Below are 22,003 nucleotides of genomic sequence, written 5' to 3'. Positions count from 1 at the left end.
TGTTGATGCCAGTGCAGGATTCGTAGACTTTCATGACAGCAAAACTGGACCGATTCAGCGACTGTGGAGGGGCTAGCACCAGCGCCACGTGGAACACAATCAATTCCAATGAGAAGAGGTGCAGGATTTAACCAGGTTCGTGACTGACACTCAGGAGGCTGCCAAGTTGTAGCCATATATACACTTTACAATCCCCACACACACTCATCCCAGCCAACGAGATGGCACTGGTTGAGATGGAGCGCACCCATGCAGCTGATGGGTCGGCTGGGGCCAGAGGGCACCTAGGGGGGTGGCCTGGGGGGACACCTATACGACCCGTGGTCTGAAGTTCACAGTGGGCTAGCAGCGGCGTGCGCGGCATGGTTGCCTTTCCAGCTGCGGTAATGGTGATTCCTGCCCATCCACCCCGACCCCACAGCCCACCCCCGTCCCTAGCAGAAGCCCCCTGGCCAGCGGCACAGCTGTCAGCAAATTATGGTGATGTGGACACTTTCTGTACCCCCACTCTCTCCCTCAGCAGTCATGATGCCGGTTTCCACAATTTTTAAAAGCACAAGTGAACCACACCATCTGGAACTTGGCCCACCAGAGCTGGAGAATCGCAGAGGTCCCAGAGAATACCGGGTCTGGCTCGCTAATTATATGCAAATGGTATTTACAGTACGTGCGTTCCAAACTGCATTGACGCCTCCATCAAGGTGATAGAGAATTGCGACTTGGTGTCAAATCGGCGCCCATCGCGATTTTGGCATCGGAACCTATTCTCCGCCCATTCACGTGTCAAGATTCCAGTGTCAGCCAACGGAGAAACTCACCCAACATCTCTTCAATGTTCCACCTTCTTATTTACACATATCTCTTCAACCAACCTGCGATTGCCCCTCCAAATCTCTCCATTTCTGGTTTGGCATCCATTTTCTTCCACCAGCCTTGGGACTCTTCCTTACCTTAAAGCCACTGTATAAATGCAAGTTGTTGCTATAAACCATTATTTAGGGAGTATCTGGGGATGCTTTCATTGTGGAGTGCTCTAGCATGCATGTACTAGTTGAAAGTGCTGACAGAATGATTGAATGGGTATTGAGAGGCTTAGGGCTCTCCCTTTGCATTCATACTTGATGACAGCAGCAGGGAAAAACATCCAGTCCCATGCCACCAGGTGAGCTACCATCAAATACACCATAAGTCACGCAATAATTCTGTTTTTTCAACCACAGGTAGGGTGCTGCTCTACAATCTAATTAAACGTTACTATTGCCTGTTGCATGTTGCACAATTTTGCTATCCAACAAGCTGCTTGATGGTGGGGGAAGTCATGAACCTGCAGGCTAATAAGAGGAAGAGGGGAAAGAAAAGGGCAACTTAGCTCAAGCTAGTGTCAAGAAGGTAGGTTGTTAAATAATTCTGAGCTACGCAGGTGAGGCCAATAATGGGTACATGCAATTTAATTATTTCTCTGCAAACCTGTATGTTGTGCCTCTGAAGGACATGCTGCACATTCTCCCCATCTTTCTGCCAACATTTGTCCTATTTTATGAGTCTACTGAATAAACACTCTCATACAGCAACAGCTGCTGGTTTCCCCTGCCCTGCTTAGGATTGTTGATCAGGTTTAACGGGGAGCCAGAAGAGGTAGCTGCAAGAGCCCTTCACTTATATTTCTGAAAAACAGTCATCCCAAATTTCCTCCTGTTCAATGAACAGTGTATGATGCAAGTGTTTATGTGAGAGAGTCTGTATTTTCATTCCTCCTGACCGCTTCCTCTTTGTGACAAGGTACAGATCATGGGCTGGATTCTCTGCTATCGGTATTCTCCGTTGCGCCGGCAGCCCGGGAATTTCCCGACGGTGTGGGGCTGCTCACAATGGGAAACCCCAATGGCCGGCTGGCAAGACAGAGAATTCCGGGGGCAGGTGATGCAGAATCCCACCTTATGTGTTTTTTTCATAAACTTTCTTAAATTCTATTGAATCTGTCTTTCTAAGTGTTTCTGTGTTGGGAGGAGAACATTAAAAAAATGTATTTTATCAATTAAAGGGCAATTTAGTGTGGCCAATTCAACTACCCTGCACATCTTTGGGTTGTGAGGGTGAGACCCACGCAGATACAGGAAGAATGTGCAACCCCCACACAGACCAGGGGCCAGGATCGAACCCAGGTCCTTGGCACCATTAAGCAGTAGTGTTAACCACTGTGCCACCATGCCACCCAATGGGGAGGAGAACATGAAGTGTTGGAGTCCTTGTCAATAGCTGCCTTTAGAGGTAGAGGTGATCCGGTACCTCCTTAAGTTGGGTCAGCACGAGCACCATGGACATTGCTATGATGACTGCTTTCACTGCTTGCTTTCTGTCTTATCAAGAGTCACTTGCATGAGACAAGTGGCAAACTTGATATGCCTTTCCCCTAGGAGGCATATCCTTCATTCATACCAGTCTCCTGCATCTGGACATTTCCTCAGCCCTGAGAGCTGAGAAGGAGCAGATTGTTAGACTGTTGGTGAAACACTGTAGTATGGCTGACTTTTTCTGATTCTCCAGAATAAATAAATTCAGACCAAACACACTGCTGTGGATTAGAGTCAAAGCCATAGAGAACCCAAGTCAGAGCATTTGTTATGGAAGCTCCTCTACCTGATTTTTAAATTTTGGCGAAGAGAGGTTTTGCTCAGGAGGCACAGGAATGATCACACTCCCTTTATTCTGCCTGTATTCATGATTTCCCCAGCAGATGCGGCGATACTTCCAAGTTGTGCAACCTGCTATGTACACTCTCCAGTGACTGCATGAACTATTCATGGCGAATTGCACAATTGCATTTACAGTCAAGTACAGTGAGATCCAAAGCCTTGGGACAAGCAGCTAAAGGATGGTCTTGAGCATGTTTCCCAGTTAGTAGAGTGCTGACCCTCTAATACTACTCCCTGCACTTGTTCCTCTTGTTTCTGCTCTGTGCCCCACTATTTGCTCCTTCCGATACCTCACTAACTAATCCCACAATGTAGATGTATTTGTCCTGTGCTTGCCTGTATCACAGTGGGTGACATAACACACTGTGAGGTGCTTGATTATGGTCAGGCATCTGTCTTTGTCACCTCCTCTTGTAGTCATCTAGAAATAAAAGAAGAACTTAACTTAGAAGATACCCCTTGAAGCAGAGTTTACATGGGAAAGCATGTTATTCTACAGTGTTTTAGCACAGCCTATGTGGAAGGGAAGGAATACATGATTAAGCGAATGGAGAATGAAGACCAGAGCATGATGGTAGTTATAAGCTTGGGGTCTGTCTGTGAGATTTGCTCCTCCACCAGCTCTATAGCTTCTGAGCTCAGAATCTTTAGGACACTTTTCTTGGAAGGAATCAATGAAATCCCTCTTGTCTTTATCCATTGCTATTTGTTCCTTGTGGACTTTATCTGCAAATATAGAAAAGGAATGTACGGTGGAATAAGGAATATGAGTGAAAATGTTTGTCACCCAAATATTTAATTCTTCTTTAAAAAGTGGATTATTTAAGTTTTGAACAGGCAGAGTCTCAATTTAAATTTTCATCTGAAAAACAGCACCCAAGATAATACAGCACTCTCTCAGTATTGTACTGATGTGTGAACCTGGATTTATGGAATCAAAGAATCTCTATAGTGCAGAAAGAGGTCATTCAGCCCAACACATCTGCAGTGACCCTCTGAAATAGAACCCTACCCAAACCCATTCTCCTGCCTTATCCCTGGAACCCCATCTCCATCTAACCTGCACGCCTTTGGACACTAAGTGGCTATTTAGCCTGGTCAATCCACTAACCTCCACATCTTTGGACTGTGGGAGGAAACCGGAGCACCCGGAGGAAACAGACAGAGACATGGGGAGAACATAGAAACTCCACACAGACAGTCTCCCAAGGCTGGAATTGAACCCGGGTCCCTGGCGCTGTGAGACAGCAGTGTTAACCACTGTGCCTCCATGGCGACAAGTCCTAGAAAAAGTCTGCAGACTGTATGATGGGCAATCAGTTCACAACCGTCTGTTTTACGCTCAAGATGAAGATGCATTTTACCTTAATGAAACGTAGTGCCATCCAAATTCATTGTGAGAACGTGTTTCAAATTTAGGTTAAGTGAAATCCTATCTGCTGGTATCTATGCACAATGTTGAAAGATGAATCCCTAAATTTAATTCCCTCTCCTTGTCCCACATTAAATGTGTTGTAAAGTTCATGATAAGCACAAGTAGACTTGTTACAAATAATTGACCAGAATAACCAAAAGCAATGGCATAAAAACATGATGGAGGTTCATTTCCTGAAGAAGCGTTTTATGACAGGTGGTTGACAGTAGGGTAAGTGCAGGGAGAAGGGATTGCTATGTTCCTGTTAAGAAACCAGGTGCTTAATCTTCCACGTGGTCATTCCGCACTATGTTTTACTGCTCATTTTAAAATCAGAGACACATTTCTTTCTCATACTCACACACAATCAGGGCAAGGGTGTCAGCTAGGTGTGGTTGAAACAATTACTTTTATTCAGTTGCATAGATAATTTCATTAAAACCAGGCCAATGCTGCAAGCTAGAATATCAGATTGGCAGGCTATCAAGTTCAGTGAAAGCAATTCCGCAAGAATCCAAAACTGAAGATATAAAATAATTCATTGATCTGACCATCTTGTGTAAATGGATGTTGACTTTTTCATCTGAGTTTTTAAATTTTAAAAGCAAGTTTAAAAACTAATCTTTTGTTTTGCATTCCTATGATTAGAGGTGTAATTTATATTTATTTTCAAAGAGGGACTGGCTACAGTAACATCTTACTGAGAATTCTAATGCGCAGAAAGTCCCATTGATTTAGTGTCTGATTTTACTGTGAAGACAATATTTTCAATTAATCTACATTTTAGTGAATATCTTTGGAATAGCACTTGGTGTCACCAAAATGTTCAACATAAATAAACATATTTACTTCAATATTTTAATTATCATTTATCAAATCTGGAAAATAGTGATAGGATTTGTTATGTTATATGTTATATGCTTATATTAACCCTTTTCCTCCTGTATTCCTTTCATTCATTGTAAGATTAATGAAAACATTTCTAATCACTGAAAACTGCTCAGATTCCAAATGGATGAGCTGCTTTAAGCAGAATTTTAACACAACTGATCTGCATACAGTGGGATGGCCAGTGTCAGGTCAGGAACCCATTTGTAATCAAAGCAACCTTTGTCGTAAATGTTTAATTCAGCCTCGGTATTGAATCATAGAATCCATACAGTGCAGAAGGAGGTAATTCGGACCTTTGAGTCTGCACCGAACCTCTGAAAGAGCACCGCATCCCCGTAACCCTACCCAAACTTTTGGATACTAAGGGGAAATTTAGCATGGCGAATCCACCTAACCTGCACATCTTTGGACTGTGGGAAGAAACCAGGGTACCCGGAGGAAACCCACGACAGCATGAGGAGAAAGTGCAAATTCCACACAGACAGTCACCAAGGGTGGAATTGAATCCGGTCCCTGGTGCTGTGAGGCAGCAGTGCTAACCACTGTGCCACCGTGCCATCCTGCTGCTGCTGCTATTGGCCTGCTGCTTCCTCATTTTCTGACCAATGAAAAATGGTAGGAATGATCATATGCTGTCTCTGTCAAAGTATTCCTTGCTGACGGGATAAAATCAGAAAATGCTGGAAATACTCTAAGTCTGGCACACCTATGGAGAGAAAATCAGTTTCGAATCAAGGACCTTTCTTCAGAGTTCTGAAGAAAGATCTGTGGTGATATACATCTGTAAGCACACAAAGGGTTAATGTACATATACTACACATAGCTAGACACTAGAGGGAACACCAGAGACATGACACAGACAGTCAACCAATAGGTCAGTAAGATATGACACGACCAATGGGCATTCACGATACACACAGAGGTGACACTACCACATATAAAAGGACACATCGCACATGCTCAGTCTCTTTCCAGTGGAGACACTCAGTGAGTACACAGGGTTGATTGAAACACATCATTCCCACCATGTGGATTGTAGCAGACTGGTTCATCAATCTGAGTAGCTATAGCAGGATTAACAGTAGCTTCGAATCCAAGTAGGAGAATTCTTAATTGTTTAATAAACGTGTTAAAGCTATCTCCAAGTCTGAACCTTCCTTTGTCAGAGTGCACATCAAGGAAGCAGCTTATGCTACAAGAAGAGCATAACAAAACATGATTCCAGGAGTGAACTGTTTCAATCCATATAGTTAAAACTCAGCAAACAGTGACAACCAGCAACAACAGCTGGGCAAGATGATTTCGGGATTCCGGTTCCACAGCCGCTCAGGTACATAGAACATAGAACATAGAAAATACAGCACAGAACAGGCCCTTCGGCCCATTGCGTACAGTTCTGGTCAATTGCGTACAGTTCTGGTCATTGCGTACAGTTCTGGTTTATTGCGTACAGTTCTGGTCACCGCATTATAGGAAGGACGTGGAGGCTTTGGAACGGGTGCAGAGGAGATTTACCAGGATGTTGCCTGGTATGGAGGGAAAATCTTATGAGGAAAGGCTGATGGACTTGAGGTTGTTTTCGTTAGAGAGAAGAAGGTTAAGAGGAGACTTAATAGAGGCATACAAAATGATCAGTGGGTTAGATAGGGTGGACAGTGAGAGCCTTCTCCCGTGGATGGAAATGGCTAGCACGAGGGGACATAGCCTTAAACTGAAGGGTAATAGATATAGGACAGAGGTCAGGGGTAGGTTCTTTACGCAAAGAGTAGTGAGGCCATGGAATGCCCTACCTGCTACAGTAGTGAACTCGCCAACATTGAGGGCATTTAAAAGTTTATTGGAGAAACATATGGATGATAATGGTACAGTGTAGGTTAGATGGCTTTTGTTTCGGTGCAACATCGTGGGCCGAAGGGCCTGTACTGCGCTGTATTGTTCTATGTTCTATGTTCTATGATGTTGTGCCGAACCTTTGTCCTAGATTAATCATAGATTATCATTGAATCTACAGTGCAGAAGGAGGCCACTCGGCCCCCTGAGTCTGCACCAGCTCTTGGAAAGAGCACCCCACCCAAACTCAACACCTCCACCCAACACCAAGGGCAATTTGGACATTAAGGGCAATTTATCATTGGCCAATTCACCTAACCCGCACATCTTTGGACTGTAGGAGGAAACCGGAGCACCCGGAGGAAACCCACGCAGACACGGGGAGGACGTGCAGACTCCGCACAGACAATGACCCAAGCCGGAATCGAACCTGGGACCATGGATCTGTGAAGCAATTGTGCTATCCACAATGCTACCGTGCTGCCCTTAAGAACAAATAAATCTACACTATATCATTTTCCCGTAATCCATGTACCTATCCAACAGCTGCTTGAAGGTCACTAATGTTTCCGACTCAACTACTTCCACAGGCAGTGCATTCCATGCCCCCACTACTCTCTGGGTAAAGAACCTACCTCTGATATCCCTCCTATATCTTCCACCTTTCACCTTAAATTTATGTCCCCTTGTAATGGTGTGTTCCACCTGGGGAAAAAGTCTCTGACTGTCTACTCTATCTATTCCCCTGATCATCTTATAAACCTCTATCAAGTCGCCCCTCATCCTTCTCCGCTCTATTGAGAAAAGGCCTAGCACCCTCAACCTTTCCTCGTAAGACCTACTCTCCATTCCAGGCAACATCCTGGTAAATCTTCTTTGCACCTTTTCCAGAGCTTCCACATCCTTCCTAAAATGAGGCGACCAGAACTGTACACAGTACTCCAAATGTGGCCTTACCAAAGTTTTGTACAGATGCATCATCACCTCACGGCTCTTAAATTCAATCCCTCTGTTAATGAACGCGAGCACACCATAGGCCTTCTTCACAGCTCTATCCACTTGAGTGGCAACTTTCAAAGATGTATGAACATAGACCCCAAGGTCTCCCTGCTCCTCCACAATGCCAAGAACTCTACCGTTAACCCTGTATTCCGCATTCATATTTGTCCTTCCAAAATGGACAACCTCACACTTTTCAGGGTTAAACTCCATCTGCCACTTCTCAGCCCAGCTCTGCATCCTATCTATGTCTCTTTGCAGCCGACAGCAGCCCTCCTTACTATCCACAACTCCACCAATCTTCGTATCTCTGCAAATTTACTGACCCACCCTTCAACTCCCTCATCCAAGTCATTAATGAAAATCACAAACAGCAGAGGACCCAGAACTGATCCCTGCGGTACACCACTGGTAACTGGTACCAAGGCAATCTCAGTGAAAACTGGCGTTGGTTCAGGCAGAGATTCGAGATATACCTGGTAGTGTCCGAATTAGATGGCGTGACGGATGCAGAAAGAAATAAAGCTTCTACTTACCATCGCGGGTCCAGAAGCAGCTGAAATCTTCCAGACCTTAAAATACTCAAAGGAGCAAAACATGAGCGATTTCCTGGCAGTCCTGGACAAATTCCAAGAATTCTGCGAGGAACATACAAGAAGAAAAGGTAAAAGATGCGCCAAAACTCACCGCGAGGTAGGCTTGCAGCAACGAACTGCAGTTGTGAATTGCAGCCATTTTGGAAAAGGTGCTGCGCATATGCAGTTGCGCGAAGAGCGCACAGAACGGGATGGTCCATTTACGCGTAAGCGAGAAGCCGCGCATGCGCAATTGCGAAAAAGTCCCCAAGTAAAGGAACAGCGATCTGCGCATGCGCAATCGCTTCCTACACACTATGTCACAAGCGTCATGATGTCAGAGGCCCCGGACCACGCCCACTTAAAGGGGAAATGACCCAAAATATGAAAAAAAATAATTAAAGCCTCAAAAACAGATTCTTTCACCTGGAACGACAGCACAATGCCTGAAATTCAACCAGTAGCTGAAAGTAACCGCCACAGAACCCTGCAACAAGCAGTTAGCACTGCCCAAAGAGATGATACAGTCCTTGAAGACTATGACTCAGACCTTGAATTCTTCTTTGGGCGAAACGTGATGATATGGTCTTGGAAGACAACGACTCAAGACAAAGTTTTCACCTTGGGAGGCTACCCAAGTACCAAATCCGAGCCTCAACTAGACATGTTGCACATTGACGACCCCGACGACGAGTTCTTCGGATTTGAGGATCTTCAGCCCAGCAGATATGACATCCCAACTCGTGAGTGCAGTATTATGCTGCGGCCTGATACCAAGAGACAGAGAGCTGTACAAGCCCACAGAGAGCGGCCTGCTGCCACACAGAGAGTGGTCCACGCACCACAAAGGGTCCCAGCATCCACACAGAAAGCGATGAAAGACTCCACAGCGAGCTCGTGGACAAACTCCATGATAGAAGCAACGCAAGACTCCAGAGCGCAGTCCTTGCATGAACAAGAAGTGGTGACAGTTTCCACAGAGAGACCAAATGCACGATTCAACACAAGGAATGCTGCAAGACTCCACAGAGGGAGTGACACAAGCCTCCACAACGAGCCCCCAGGATAAAAGCAATGCGAGACTCCAAAGCGCAGTCCTTGCATGAACAAGACCATGAGGGTCTAGCAACCTCCTCTGAGCAACCAGCAGCAGACAATGCAAGTCTGCCACGCTCAAGTGAACAACAGAAAGACTATGACAGTCTTCCACACTCAGGTGTACAGCAAGCAGACTATGACAGTCTACCATGCTCAAGTGACAACGGCATCCCACTTCCCATACCTGATGTGCGGGGAGCATCAAGAAACCAAAGCTGATTCAGGTGAACCAGAAAGGGCTCCAGACAGGGAGCATCGACAAACCAAAACTGACTCAGGTGAAACAGACCAGACTCCAGTAGCGCCGAATCCAAGCAGGAGAATTGTTAATAGTTTAATAAACGTGTTGAAGCTATCTGCAAGTCTGAACCTTCCTTTATCAGAGTGCACATCAAGGAAGCAGCTTATGCCATGAGAAGAGCATAACAAAACAAGATCCTTGACCTGAAATGTTGACTTTGTTTCTCTCTCCACAGATGCTGCCAGATTTAGAGTATTTGCAGCATTTTCTGTTTTTATTTCCTATTTCCAGCATCAGGCAGCATTTTGCTTGGTTAAGGCGATCAGAAATGTTCTCAGTACTCCCGATGCAATCTGACTAATACCCTGTACAGTTGTTATAAATAATTGATTGGAATAACCAAGAGCAAAAGCATAAAAGTAGGTGCGGCTGGAAGAGGTCCAGGAAGTGAGCATCAGGATGATGGGGCAGCACAGTAGCGCAGTGGTTAGCATAGTTGCTTCACAGCTTCAGAGTCCCCGTTTCGATTCCTGGCTTGGGTCACTGTCTGTGCGGAGTTTGCACTTTCTCCCCGTGTCTGCGTGGGTTTTCTCTGGACGCTCCAGTTTCCTCTCACAGTCCAAAAGTGTGCAGGTTCGGTGGATTGGCCATGCCAAATTTCCCTTCGTATCCAAAAAGTTTGGATGGAGTTGCTGGGTTACGGGGATCGGATGGAGGCGTGGGCTCTTTTCAAGGGCCGTGCAGACTCAATGGGCTGAATGGCCACCTTCTGCACTGTAAATTCTATGATTCTACAAGATGGTATCTCGCACGTGGATTCAGTGCCCCAAGAAATCCAGGGACCTCACGAGGGCAAGGAAATTAGATGGCACAATACTTTCAGGAGCCAAGCCCCACATTCTAACTTTCCCAATATTCTCCTGCACAGATTGCACCTTACAACTTCGCTCATTCCTCTCCCTGGCAGGCACCTCGCATTCCAGCTGAACAACCAGCACTTACACTAACCCTTCCCTTCTCTCCACGCCAGCCATTTTGCACACGTAAGCTCTGTTCCATAACGTTCTGAGCAAGAGAGGCGACGGCACAACTCTAGGGAGACAGAGGGTGGAATCTTACAAAACAATTACAAAGTGCCAGTTCCAGTGAGAAAAACAGTGTGCGGCAGGATTTCTTGTAGAATTTGAGCCTCTTAAAGAAAAACTTTTTCCCCTCACGTGAATCACGCCATGCTATTGGCGGCCTCCTGCCGATTCAGTCACCCCAGGGAAACTTAATTACTGCAATCACTGGTGAGCTCCATTTAAGTGCCTCCCCAATACTTGTTGCACAGATCCATTTGAGGGGATGGCTGCCAGGAAGCCAGCACCACGTTTCTCTGAAGGAGTCCTGACCAGATACCTGGATGGTGTGCAGCAGAGGCAGGATGTCCTGTACCCATACTCCAGGAAGTGGCCCACTAGCAAGGTATCCACCCCCGCCTGGGAGGGCACTGCAACTTTAGTTAGTGCCAGCTCCCTGCTGGAGAGGTCGGGGCAACGGTATTGCTGCACGGTAGCACAGTGTTAGCACTGTTGCTTCACAGCTCAAGGGTCCCAGGTTCGATCCTGTGGTGCTCATTGGGCATGGAAGGCCTCGATGATGCCCGTGGACACCGCTTGGCCCTTCTACAGAGACACATGGCTGCAAATGTAGCTGTGGAACAGGGACAGACAGTTGGGTTGGACGACCTCCCTCAGTATTCACCTCCTCCCACCCACTTCCCAGCTCCCACTAAGGACATGACCTCCCCCAACAATGATATGGCCACAAGATCAGCAAAGCGGACACCGGAAGTGATGCCCGCATGCCAACCTGCAGACCCCCTTAAAGCAACCAGCACCCTGAAATGAAGGGAAGGTAAGACTTGCAAGTGACCTCTCCTCCAAGAGATTGAGTGACTGAACCCCAGCTCCAGTCCCGAGTTGAACCTATCTGCGTCCCGCACATCATCTCCGCTACATTCTGAACAGTGAAGAGCCTGGAGAATCATGGCTACCTGAGCACTCACCTCCGATAACCCCCTTGGAGGTGAGGCTGCCAGTTTCATGCTTCTATATACCTATTGTAAATGACGCTGGCGTGACCTCACGCTGACGCCTGTTGAATATTCCGTGAGGGGCGAAGGTTGAGATTGGCTGCTCGCTAATGACATGCTAATATATTAAAATTGGGTTCCCGGACTCCCGTGGCATGATTCTCACTACTCTATCGGAGGAGACGGTGAAAATTTCAAAACCCAAGCACGCTGGAGAGAATTGCATTTATTGATTCTCTCCAGATTTTGAAACTATGCCGGGTTTCACACGGGCAGAAAGTGTGGGCACGTTGTTGGAGGGGGGGGGGGGGGGCTTCCTATGATAACCTCCTTGATGGGCACTGGCAATGCATGCCTTCCTGGTCCATGAATGCCTGAAGCTCCAAAGACACCAATGCCATAAAATGTCGAGAGAGATGATCTTCTATCCAATTATTCAGTTTTGGGGATCTCGTCTCCTTTAAGCAGGATCTCTTTGTCTATCTCCCCTGCCTTGTGGAGTGGCATGTGGCTGGGAAAAGGCACGTGTTGCTCCTGCTCCTAGTGGTGGCATTTGTGTTGCTGCTGCTCTTGTCCCTTAACTGAGGTACGGAAGTTGTTTTCATGCTGGAATGAGGACAGTCAGCAGGAAAGTGCAGCTCAAGCTGAGTGTAGTCCAAGAGTGGTGAAGTAACAGCCTGTCACCTTCACCGAACTGGCGCTCCCCACTGTGTTCTCTCCTCTTGCTTACCCTGGCAAGTTCACGACTGCTCAGGAAATCCATGTGCTGGCTGTTAAAACCAGAATTCTGTGTTAAATCATGAGTTAATTGGGAATTTAAATATAAAAATGACTTACCCAACAGCTCCAAAGAGTTCCCTGCTCACCTGCCACTTCTTACTGATTTAACTGCCCACACCTGAACTTAACCACACCCACCATGGATGACTCCCACCCCCGCATGCTGCAGCAGTTCAAATTCTGTCCTTTACTTCTTTTATAGATTTGCATCATTAAATTAAATGGACCAGTAACTTCATGTAGTGGTTAGCTGATGCAGGCTGCTTGTGAATAGTTGCTATGACGACTTTCTCTTCACGGTTTTCCTCTGCCTATGTCTGCAGGTATAGCAGACAGATTTGACTACGTTTTGAATCCCACAGCATCTCACCTGACACCTCTAAGCCTCCCTTGGGTGCTGACTCCCTGGTCTTCCTTTGGGAGGCTGTCTCCCTGCAGTTAAACTGTCTCCCGTCCCCTGTGGGCAACTGGGGAAAATAGGCCTTTAGGTGGTTTGCAGCTGAGTAGACAACACCTGGACCCCCCTTCCCCCCTGCCCTCTCCCCCCCCCCCCCCTCCATTCTCCAACCTCCACCCCACTACGTCCAACCTCTTGGAAATTGATGTTTGGGGTTGGAGGGTGGAGAGCAGGAAAACAGATATTTATGGGGCAGGAGAAACTAGAGGGGAGGGGTATCAATGGCGCAGGTATTTGAGGCATGAGGCAAGGGATGGTTAAAAATACATCAAAGATAGAAGGGAAGAGATATCAAATAGCAGTGATCAAAGTCAGTCGGAGGGTAAGAAATGAGAAGGGTGGATCGGAGGCATTGACCAGGGGCAAAAACAATCATAAATCTTAATATTTTGCCAAATGAATGAGTTCTCAGTTCAAACGCTTGTTACTGAGTATCCTGGGGCTGCATTTACCAGAACCCCTGGATGAAGATGTAACAGGAGATTGCATATGAAAATTGGGATTTAATTAGTTGAAATCTTTTTTGAAAGCACTAAAGGTTTGTACTCATTTTGGTATGTAAAACTTGTTGAATAATCCTTGCAGCACATGTGCTCAAATAAATTAGCATTACATTTCGAATAGACTATTTTGACTTCTATTTTGCTCAGTTTTACTTACGTCTTATTTTCTTTGTCCATCCTTGTGGCACGTTAGTTGTTGAGTAAGAGGATGATTGGTTGACTTGCTTCGAGACCTCTTCCAGAGCTGCCCTTCAGAAGCTGCTCCGAGCAATCGTCAGACTTGATTAGATTTCTGATTTTCTCCACATCCTTCGAAGAAGTTCCAGAGCACAATAGCTTGTGAGGATACCGCCTCAGTTGATTGCCTCGGAAGAAAATTATTTCAGATTTCTTATTTGTTACACTGTAACCTCCGCAGTCTGGAAACCTATTGTTCGGAAACACCAGTCGTCCAGGAGTTTTGCGAGCAGACCTGGCATAATTTTCAGTGCACAACTTTAGGAGTGGGAACATGGAAGATACACTGCGGGATTCTCCGTCGGTGGGATCCTCCACTTAACTGGCAGCGCACCCTCGCCCGCGGGTTTCCTGACAGTATGAGGTGGCCACAATGGGAAACCCCATTGGCCAGCTGCGGGAACGGAGAATCACGCTGCTGGCGGGGGCGCGCCACAAAAGGAAACAGGGCTGGCGGGACGGAGAATCCTGCCCACAGTATTTGGATAGGTATCTATCACTTTTCTATCACCGATTTATTCTTCCAACTAAATACTTCCCCCTGCGGTGTTTTCAGGTTCACACACTTGTGGTTTGCCATTTTAATGTCATTCTATAATCCAGAAATTTCTGGAGTCCAATGGGGGTCGCAAGCATTTCCAGACTGGAGAGAATATGGAGTAATATTGGCCATGCAGTATTACTGTTAATTAAAGACAAAGTTAAAATAATCATTTTTGTTTTTACTAAGAACATCAGAGTGCCCAATAAGTATGGTATTGCTGTTTTAATATACATTTATGACACATAGACATGTCCAATAATTCTGAGTAGTTGAGCCTTGTAAAACAAATCTAGGCTAATTGCTTTCTAAAGCATTTTGAAGAACAGCATGTGAAAAAAATAATAATATAATGAACTAATAATGAACTTGAAAGTGTGATTTCAATTCAAATGCATGGAATACCATCGGGAAATCTTGGCGGTTACATAGTACGCAATAAACCCAACTTAAAATGAGCACACGTTATTGTAATCTTTAAGATATAATTGCTCAAAGCAGAAAATCCTTCACAAAATTCTGAAACTGCAGTGTGAGCAGTCTATGCTCATCCATTATTTGGGCGCACCTGTGCCAACAGTGAGTTCGATTGATCTTGCAATTAGCTGGCGGGGTGTGAGCCAACAGCTTTTAAAAATGATTTGCCCTTTAAGGAACCCAAAATGTCTTAAAGCAGGAATGGGGTGAAACTTTATCCCTTCATTGAGGATGGTTTGAAGATTCTGCTCTCGGACGTACAGCAATGGAGAGTGGTTTTCTTGAGTGTTACATCATCTTTTTGTCAAAGCAGAGATCCTAGATGGACATGGTTCAAAGAGTGAGTTCTGCAGCAGCTGGAGGAAATGAAGAAATAGAGGATTGAATTTTCATACTTTTCATACTTAGACAAGTCATGTCAGAGTCAATGAAGCAATCCAAAATTCTAGGCCTCAGTATTAATCTCTGATGATATGTGGAGTGAGTTGGGGACGGATTTAAAGAATTAACTGTGGGGAACAGATCCCACCACAACACACAAATGACCTCCATTTCTTACTCCCACTATCCCTCAAGGATGCCTGCGATCTCTCCAAGCCCAAATCCCCCCAATAATTAAGAAGTCTCTTTCCCCTTTCATTCACAACCACTCTTCCTGCCCTTGTCACAACCTCGTCACCTTTCCCAATTACCTATCTCTGCCACCCTTACCACACACTGGTGATTACTTTAAAAAAATTAACTTTAGAGTACCCAATCCTTTTTTTCCAATTGAGGGGCAATTTAGCGTGACCAATCCACCTACCTTGCACATTTTTGGGTTGTGGGCGGTGAGACACGGGGAGAATGAGTAAACTCCACACAGATAGTGACCCGGATCGAACCCGGGTCCTCGGCGCCGTTAGGCAACAGTGCCAACCACTGTGCCATCATGTCACCCAACATTGATGTTTGCTGACAATCCTTCCATGATCCCCAGCTCTGGTCTTCAGCTGTTCATTTTCCAGTCCTGCTGTCAATTTGGCCAGTGTCTGGGTGGCAAATATACCAATAAATATGAATTAATCTCAGCCTTCCAATGTTCTTCAGTCATTTTATTCTCCACTGTATGTTTAAATATCAGAGGAATTGGTCAATGTTGTATTGAAGGCAGCCTCCCGTACCAGCCTCCCCGAACAGGCGCCGGAATGTGGCGACTAGGGACTTTTCACAGTAACTTCATTTGAAGCCTACTTGTGACAATAAGTGATTTTCATTTCATTTTTTCAAGTGTGGCAGCTACTAATTTTTATCTTTTCTGTGTGAGGAATGTTAGCTCAGACAATTGGGGGTATCCTCTGCTTTTCTTGTTAAAATGCTTCAAGGGCCTTTTACACCCACCTGAGGAGGGACTCACTCCCTCAGCATATCACTGAACTGTCAGCTTGGCTGCTGCATTGTGGAGCCTACAATCTTTTGTCTAAGAAATGTGAGTGAGATCAGTGAGCCAGATGCTAACGGTTGGTTGATTATAAAGAGATCCAACAGCCAATGGGAGGACCTCCTGCTCACCATCAATAGGTCCAGCAGCATGAGGTCATCTGACCTCTCTACCATGGCTACATTCTCAGCCGGGTGACCCTAGGGGAGGGAGCATAGGGTGTTCATCGGTATGCTCCAGGACATTTGCAACCGGTGGGTGCAGGTGGTCTGGGGTGCATTATCACCCCCCAGAAATGGTATTTTGGTTTTGTTAGCTAATTTTCCTTTGATATTTTGCTTTAGTTACAGTGCTCCACCAGGGGGCTGTCACTTCTTCTTATTAGTTTAATTTTTGTTTATTAAAAGATTAGAAAGAGACTCAACTGGGGTATTGGGTCGATAGTTTGGAGGCAGGGATCTGTAATGCGGCACCCTGTGCTAGGAAAAGATCTGTATCTTGTACTTCTGGCTTGGACCCAGTTAAACGCCAGGCTGCCTTCTTTCCTGGCACTAGGAACGTGTCAATGTAAGTGGCCCACCTTGTCACACATTGGTACTGTTGGGGTTAATGTACACTGTACTAAACCATACCATACAAGAAGTACGTGCAAAGAAGAGACAACTTTTGTTATATTTTTTAAATGTATAAAAGTGGTAAGTAATATTCTTCTGAAGCACAGAAATAGCTTGCGCCGCAACACATAAGTGTTTAAAGGTGAGCTAGAACAAGCATTACTACCAGAAACTACACTGCTGCATTGGAATGCACGCATACAAGAATATTTGGAGACTGACCACAGAGGTGACTGCCAGCTGCTGATATCTGGTTACTTTGTAATTTTTCCAGGAGAAAGATGTTTACAATCATTGCACAGGCAAGGGACTTTCTAAATACAAAGCGGTATCTCGATTTGAAAGGTATACCTCCCACATTACACGATCATCTGAAACTAAAATTAGCCACAATAGATCGATGCTCATTTATTTCTGATGTGGAGATGCCGGCGTTGGACTGGGGTGAGCACAGTAAGAAGTTTTACAACACCAGGTTAAAGTCCAACAGGTTTGTTTCGAATCACTAGCTTTCAGAGCACTGCTCCTTCCTCAGGTGAACGAAGAGGTGTATTCCCGAAACATTTATATAGACAAAGTCAAAGATGCAATATGCTACTTTGAATGCGAGTCTTTGCAGTAATTAAATCGTTACAGGTCCAGGTGGAGCAGATTAAAGAGGTGTGAATTGTCTCAAGCCAGGACATTGGTAGGATTTTGCAAGCCCAGCCAGATGATGGGGGGGTGAATGTAATGCAACATGAATCCAAGGTCCCGGTTGAGGCCGTACTCATGTGTGCGAAACTTGGCTATAACTTTCTGCTCGCCGATTTTATTTCTGATTCTGTCTCTTTGAAGCATTATGGTAAGTTAAAAGGGTAGAAGTGTTATATAACTGCAACTTATTGAAGTATGTTGTTTTTGGTCAAGCACAAACGTTAGGAATCCTGTGGCGAGTGACTCGCCACCTGATTCTCCAAAGTCTGTCCACCATCTACAAGGCACACACCAAGATTGTGATGGAATATTCTCTACTTGCCTGAATGAGTGCTGCTTCAACAACACTCAAGAAACATGATACTATCCAGGACAAAGCAGCCTGCTCATCATCCCATTCACAAACAATCACTCCCTCCACTACCAATGCACTTGGCAGCAATGTGTACCATCTACAAGATGCACTGCAGGAGCTTACCAAGGCTGCTGAGACAGAACCATCCAAACCCACAACTGTTGCCATCGAGGGCAGCAACACATGGGAACACTATCACTTGGAAGTACTCCTCCAAACCACTCATCATCCTGAATTGAAAATATATCGCCATTCCTTCACTGACACTGGGTAAAAATCCCGGCACTCTGCTACCGAGTGAAAATTCTGTCCAGCTGTTAACTCTATTGCAAACGGGCTCTGGTTAATTTGATGCCCCATGTAATGATGTCACCTGTTACTTGCTTGATACATTATGACATGTGTGTCCTGCGATGGCGTTTAAGGATCCGATGTCAGAAATGGTTCATGCTATGTTTCTGCTTCTGGTTTAGTTGTATTGGCATCATAGACTAATATCTGTATTCTTTAAAAAAATATATTATTATTCTCCTCCTTTTTCAAATTTTCTCCCAAATTTACACCCAACAATAAATAATGATCAGTAACAAATGCAATGTCAATCCCCATATCAATAACAATGATCCCATCCTCCCACCAAACCCCAAACATTATCCCGCATGTTAACACAAACAAATGACAAAAAGGAATCAGGAAATCAGGAATCACACATAGTCACCATTAACACACACAGTCCCCCTCTCCCCAATCCTCCCAGCAGCCCCCCCCCCCCACAATGTTTGATGTAATCCAATTCTCAAAAATGCCCATGAATTGTAGAACCCCTCCATCCTTCCCCTCAGTTCAAATTTGACCTTTTCAAGCGTCAAAAATTCCAGTAGGTTCCCACCACCATGGGCACGGGGCCCCGCCAGGACAAGGGGTGGAGGAGTTGATCTCCACCCTAACAGGATCCGCCTTTGGGCGATCAACAAGGCGGAGGCTACAACATCAGCCTCCGCACCCGTTTCCAGCCCCAGCTGGTCCGACACCCCGAATATGGCCTCCCGAGGACCTGGGTACAGTTTCACGTGCACCACTTTAGAGATTACACTAACAACCTCCTTCCAGTAATCCTTCAGCTTTGGACAGGACCAAAACATATGAACGTGGTTTGCGGGCCCACCCCCTGCAATGTTCACACACATCTTCTACCCCCTCAAAGAGCCAGCTCATCCTCACTCTTGTAAGGTGCGCTCTATACACCACCTTCAGCGGTATCAGCCCCAACCTCGCACACGAGGTGGAGGCTTTCACCCTCCAGAGCACTTCACACCAGAATCCCTCCTCCATACCCTCTCCCAACTCTTCCTCACACTTTGCCTTTATCCCTTCCAACGGCACCTTCTCCTCCTCCAAAATAGTCCCGTAAACCGCCGATATTACCCTCTTCACCAGTCCCCCTGTCGTCAGCACCTCCTCCAGCAATGTAGAAGCCAGCTCTACTGGGAAGCTCTGTATCTCCTTTCTGACAAAGTCTCGAACCCGCATGCATCTAAATATTTCCCCCTGCTCTAGCCCATACTTAGACTAATATTTGTATTCTGCCAACCTTTTGTATGAGTGGTGCCAGCAAAACCAGGCGTAACCTGTTGAGAGGATCGCCCTGATAATGACAACACTTAAATAGAAATAATCCAATGATGAGTCTTGAAGATTTCAAGTGATGGGGCTGTGACTTTTTCCTTTGGCAGTTTGTTCCATTGTGGGATCGTCTGTCAGGAGGTAGACTGATGATAAACTGCCTTGGAAACACATAGTCTTTGTAGTTGTGTGGATGCTGCAACCTCGTGTTTTGTCTTTGTGAGAGGAAACCAGGTACATATGTCTATCAATTCCCACCAGTCCATCCCGTATGTTATAGAAGACAGTCAGTCTATTTTGCTCCTTCCTTTACTGTTGTGATTCCTATCCTAAATTCTTGATCAAGGATATGACGTGGGATATTTTTCATACTAATTTGTGCAGAATTATGCAGCATATCTTTGGATCTCTTCAATCTATTTATACCTCTTGCCATGTAAGAATCCCATACATGACTTGCATACTATCGGACTGGACAACCACATAATTAATAAGGCATGACTGTGATCTTTTTATTACAATATCAAATATGACCCTCAGAAATTCCATAACCCTGTTTACTTTTAATGTTATCTGCTGAATATGTTATCCCTATTGATGATTGTTTTTAAGATGCATCCCAGGTATGGTTATGTATCTACCTGTTGATTGAATTTGATTGCAGACATAAAGCTATCTGTTGGTGGATCCTTTTTGTTGGTAATGCACATGACATAGCATTTTTTGGCATTGAATGCCATCTCCCATTGATCCTGCTATTTTTGAAATTGCAGCAGATTATCTTTCTGTGAATTGATATGATATTTGCATTTTTCCCGTTGTGTAAACCATAAAGTCATCTGCAAATAGTTGCACACTGTTGTTCAAATTATTGGGAAGGTAATTTATGCATGTCAAGAGATGTAAAGATTCATTGGGGGCACCCTGCAGAGGACTTTTCGGGGAGAGGATCATCACACACCACTCTTTATCTGCGGTTGGTAACAAAGTGCAGGATCTAATTTAGTAATGTCCCCTATTCCGTAGTTGTGAAGTTTGCAAGACCTTTGTGGTATTATCATAACAATCAGTAGTACCATGAATAGCCACTAGAGGGAGCTGCAGATACTACTATATAAAGCAGTGATGCTAGACCTTAGGGGAGGAATGTATGCAGGAGACAGCAAGCGAAGAGCACAAGTATTTCATGAGGAACTTTGTCAAAGGTTTTTAAGAAATCTAGTCTTGCCATCTCAATACTTCCATCTCTTTCAAGACTTAAAGGTAGGCCATCGACAGTCTGTAAAAGCTTGTTTCGGTAAATCTTTTCGGCTGAAAACCAGGCGAGTTATCTACTAGGTTATTGTGAGCTTCATGACATGGAAATGAACAATATTTTTCAATTTGCACAAGAAGCTGGTGAGAGATACCAGTCTAGCTTTCTGGCTGACTTTTATCCCCTTTTATGAATAAGCCACAAATGTTATCTTGTCTCCATTGGTCTGGAAAGTAGCCAATGTGGATTGACTTTCAAAGACATCGATCAATATTAGAGCCAGTTCATCAACTGCTAACTTTAAAATCCAGGGAAGGATTTCACCTGGACCTGGAGCATCATTTGGATTTATTTCTTGAATAAATTCAAAACACCCTTTTCACTTATGAGGTTTAGTGTGTCTGGTAAGTGGTGAACTTTAGAGCAATAGGAAGATTGCATAATTTAGGTTTTGTCCCTATTCTAGGTGCCACGGGCAAAACATAGCACAGATGAGTCAAAGTATTTTTTGCAGAGCATGAGTTGGTGATGTCGAGTCATTCCTGGCATTTAGGTAAGAATGTTTGATTCCGCAAATTATGGACTTGGAGTATTGGGGTGGGTGTGAAGAGAATTCTATGTTCACTATCTCCTTCCCAATCCAGGAATCCCCATCTTTGAGAAATATGGCTATCTGGTTTCAACAGGTCAGGTTTTGCCGATTTTATAAGCTAAATCTGGGACTGGATTCTCCGTCTGTTTTGCCGGCAGCCTCGGGGTTTCCCGATGGCGTGAGGCTGCCCCACAATGGGAAACCCCATTGACCAACCGGAGTAATGGAGCATCCCGCCGGCGGGGTGAAAGGTGGCGTGGCAGGGCGGAGAATCCAGCCCCTGATCTCCAGGGTTCAAGCTCACCCAGAATAATATGGATTTTTGTATGGGAAATAATTTTTGGCCCATAATGTCCTGGTTCCCCAGCATCACCTTTGGATGTTACCTGAATGATACCCCTTAGAGGTTCCGACATAAGAGGGTTGACCTGGCAATTGCCCAGAAGTGCTATCTTCGCTGACAATTACGATGTGCTGGGAACCATTTGGCAGCAGTGATTTAAATCACTAACGTCAGATGGTTCTGCCTGTTTTACCCTGATAATTACTCTGAAAGAGTTCGCTGACAAGAATTACTACTAAGTCTCGAGTAACTAAAAACCCAGACCCAGCCTCGCACAAAACACACCCCACAC

General features: G+C 45.2%; 1 long non-coding RNA gene across 1 annotated transcript in view; it reads right to left on the bottom strand.

Annotated features, from left to right (window-relative positions):
- Positions 1 to 14,546: 14,546 nt before the first annotated feature.
- The window catches only part of LOC140393119 (uncharacterized), a 97,158-nt gene continuing 89,701 nt past the window's right edge, over positions 14,547 to 22,003 (bottom strand). Inside the window, exon 3 of the long non-coding RNA XR_011935503.1 lies at positions 14,547 to 15,169. This is a non-coding gene — a long non-coding RNA (uncharacterized lncRNA). The remainder of the gene's footprint in view (positions 15,170 to 22,003) is intronic.

The sequence above is a fragment of the Scyliorhinus torazame genome, chromosome 16 (assembly GCF_047496885.1).
Source record: "Scyliorhinus torazame isolate Kashiwa2021f chromosome 16, sScyTor2.1, whole genome shotgun sequence".
Taxonomy (NCBI): Eukaryota; Metazoa; Chordata; class Chondrichthyes; order Carcharhiniformes; family Scyliorhinidae; genus Scyliorhinus; species Scyliorhinus torazame.
The sequence above is the reverse complement of the archived record's forward strand: the minus strand, read 5'-3'. Positions and strand labels throughout refer to the sequence as shown.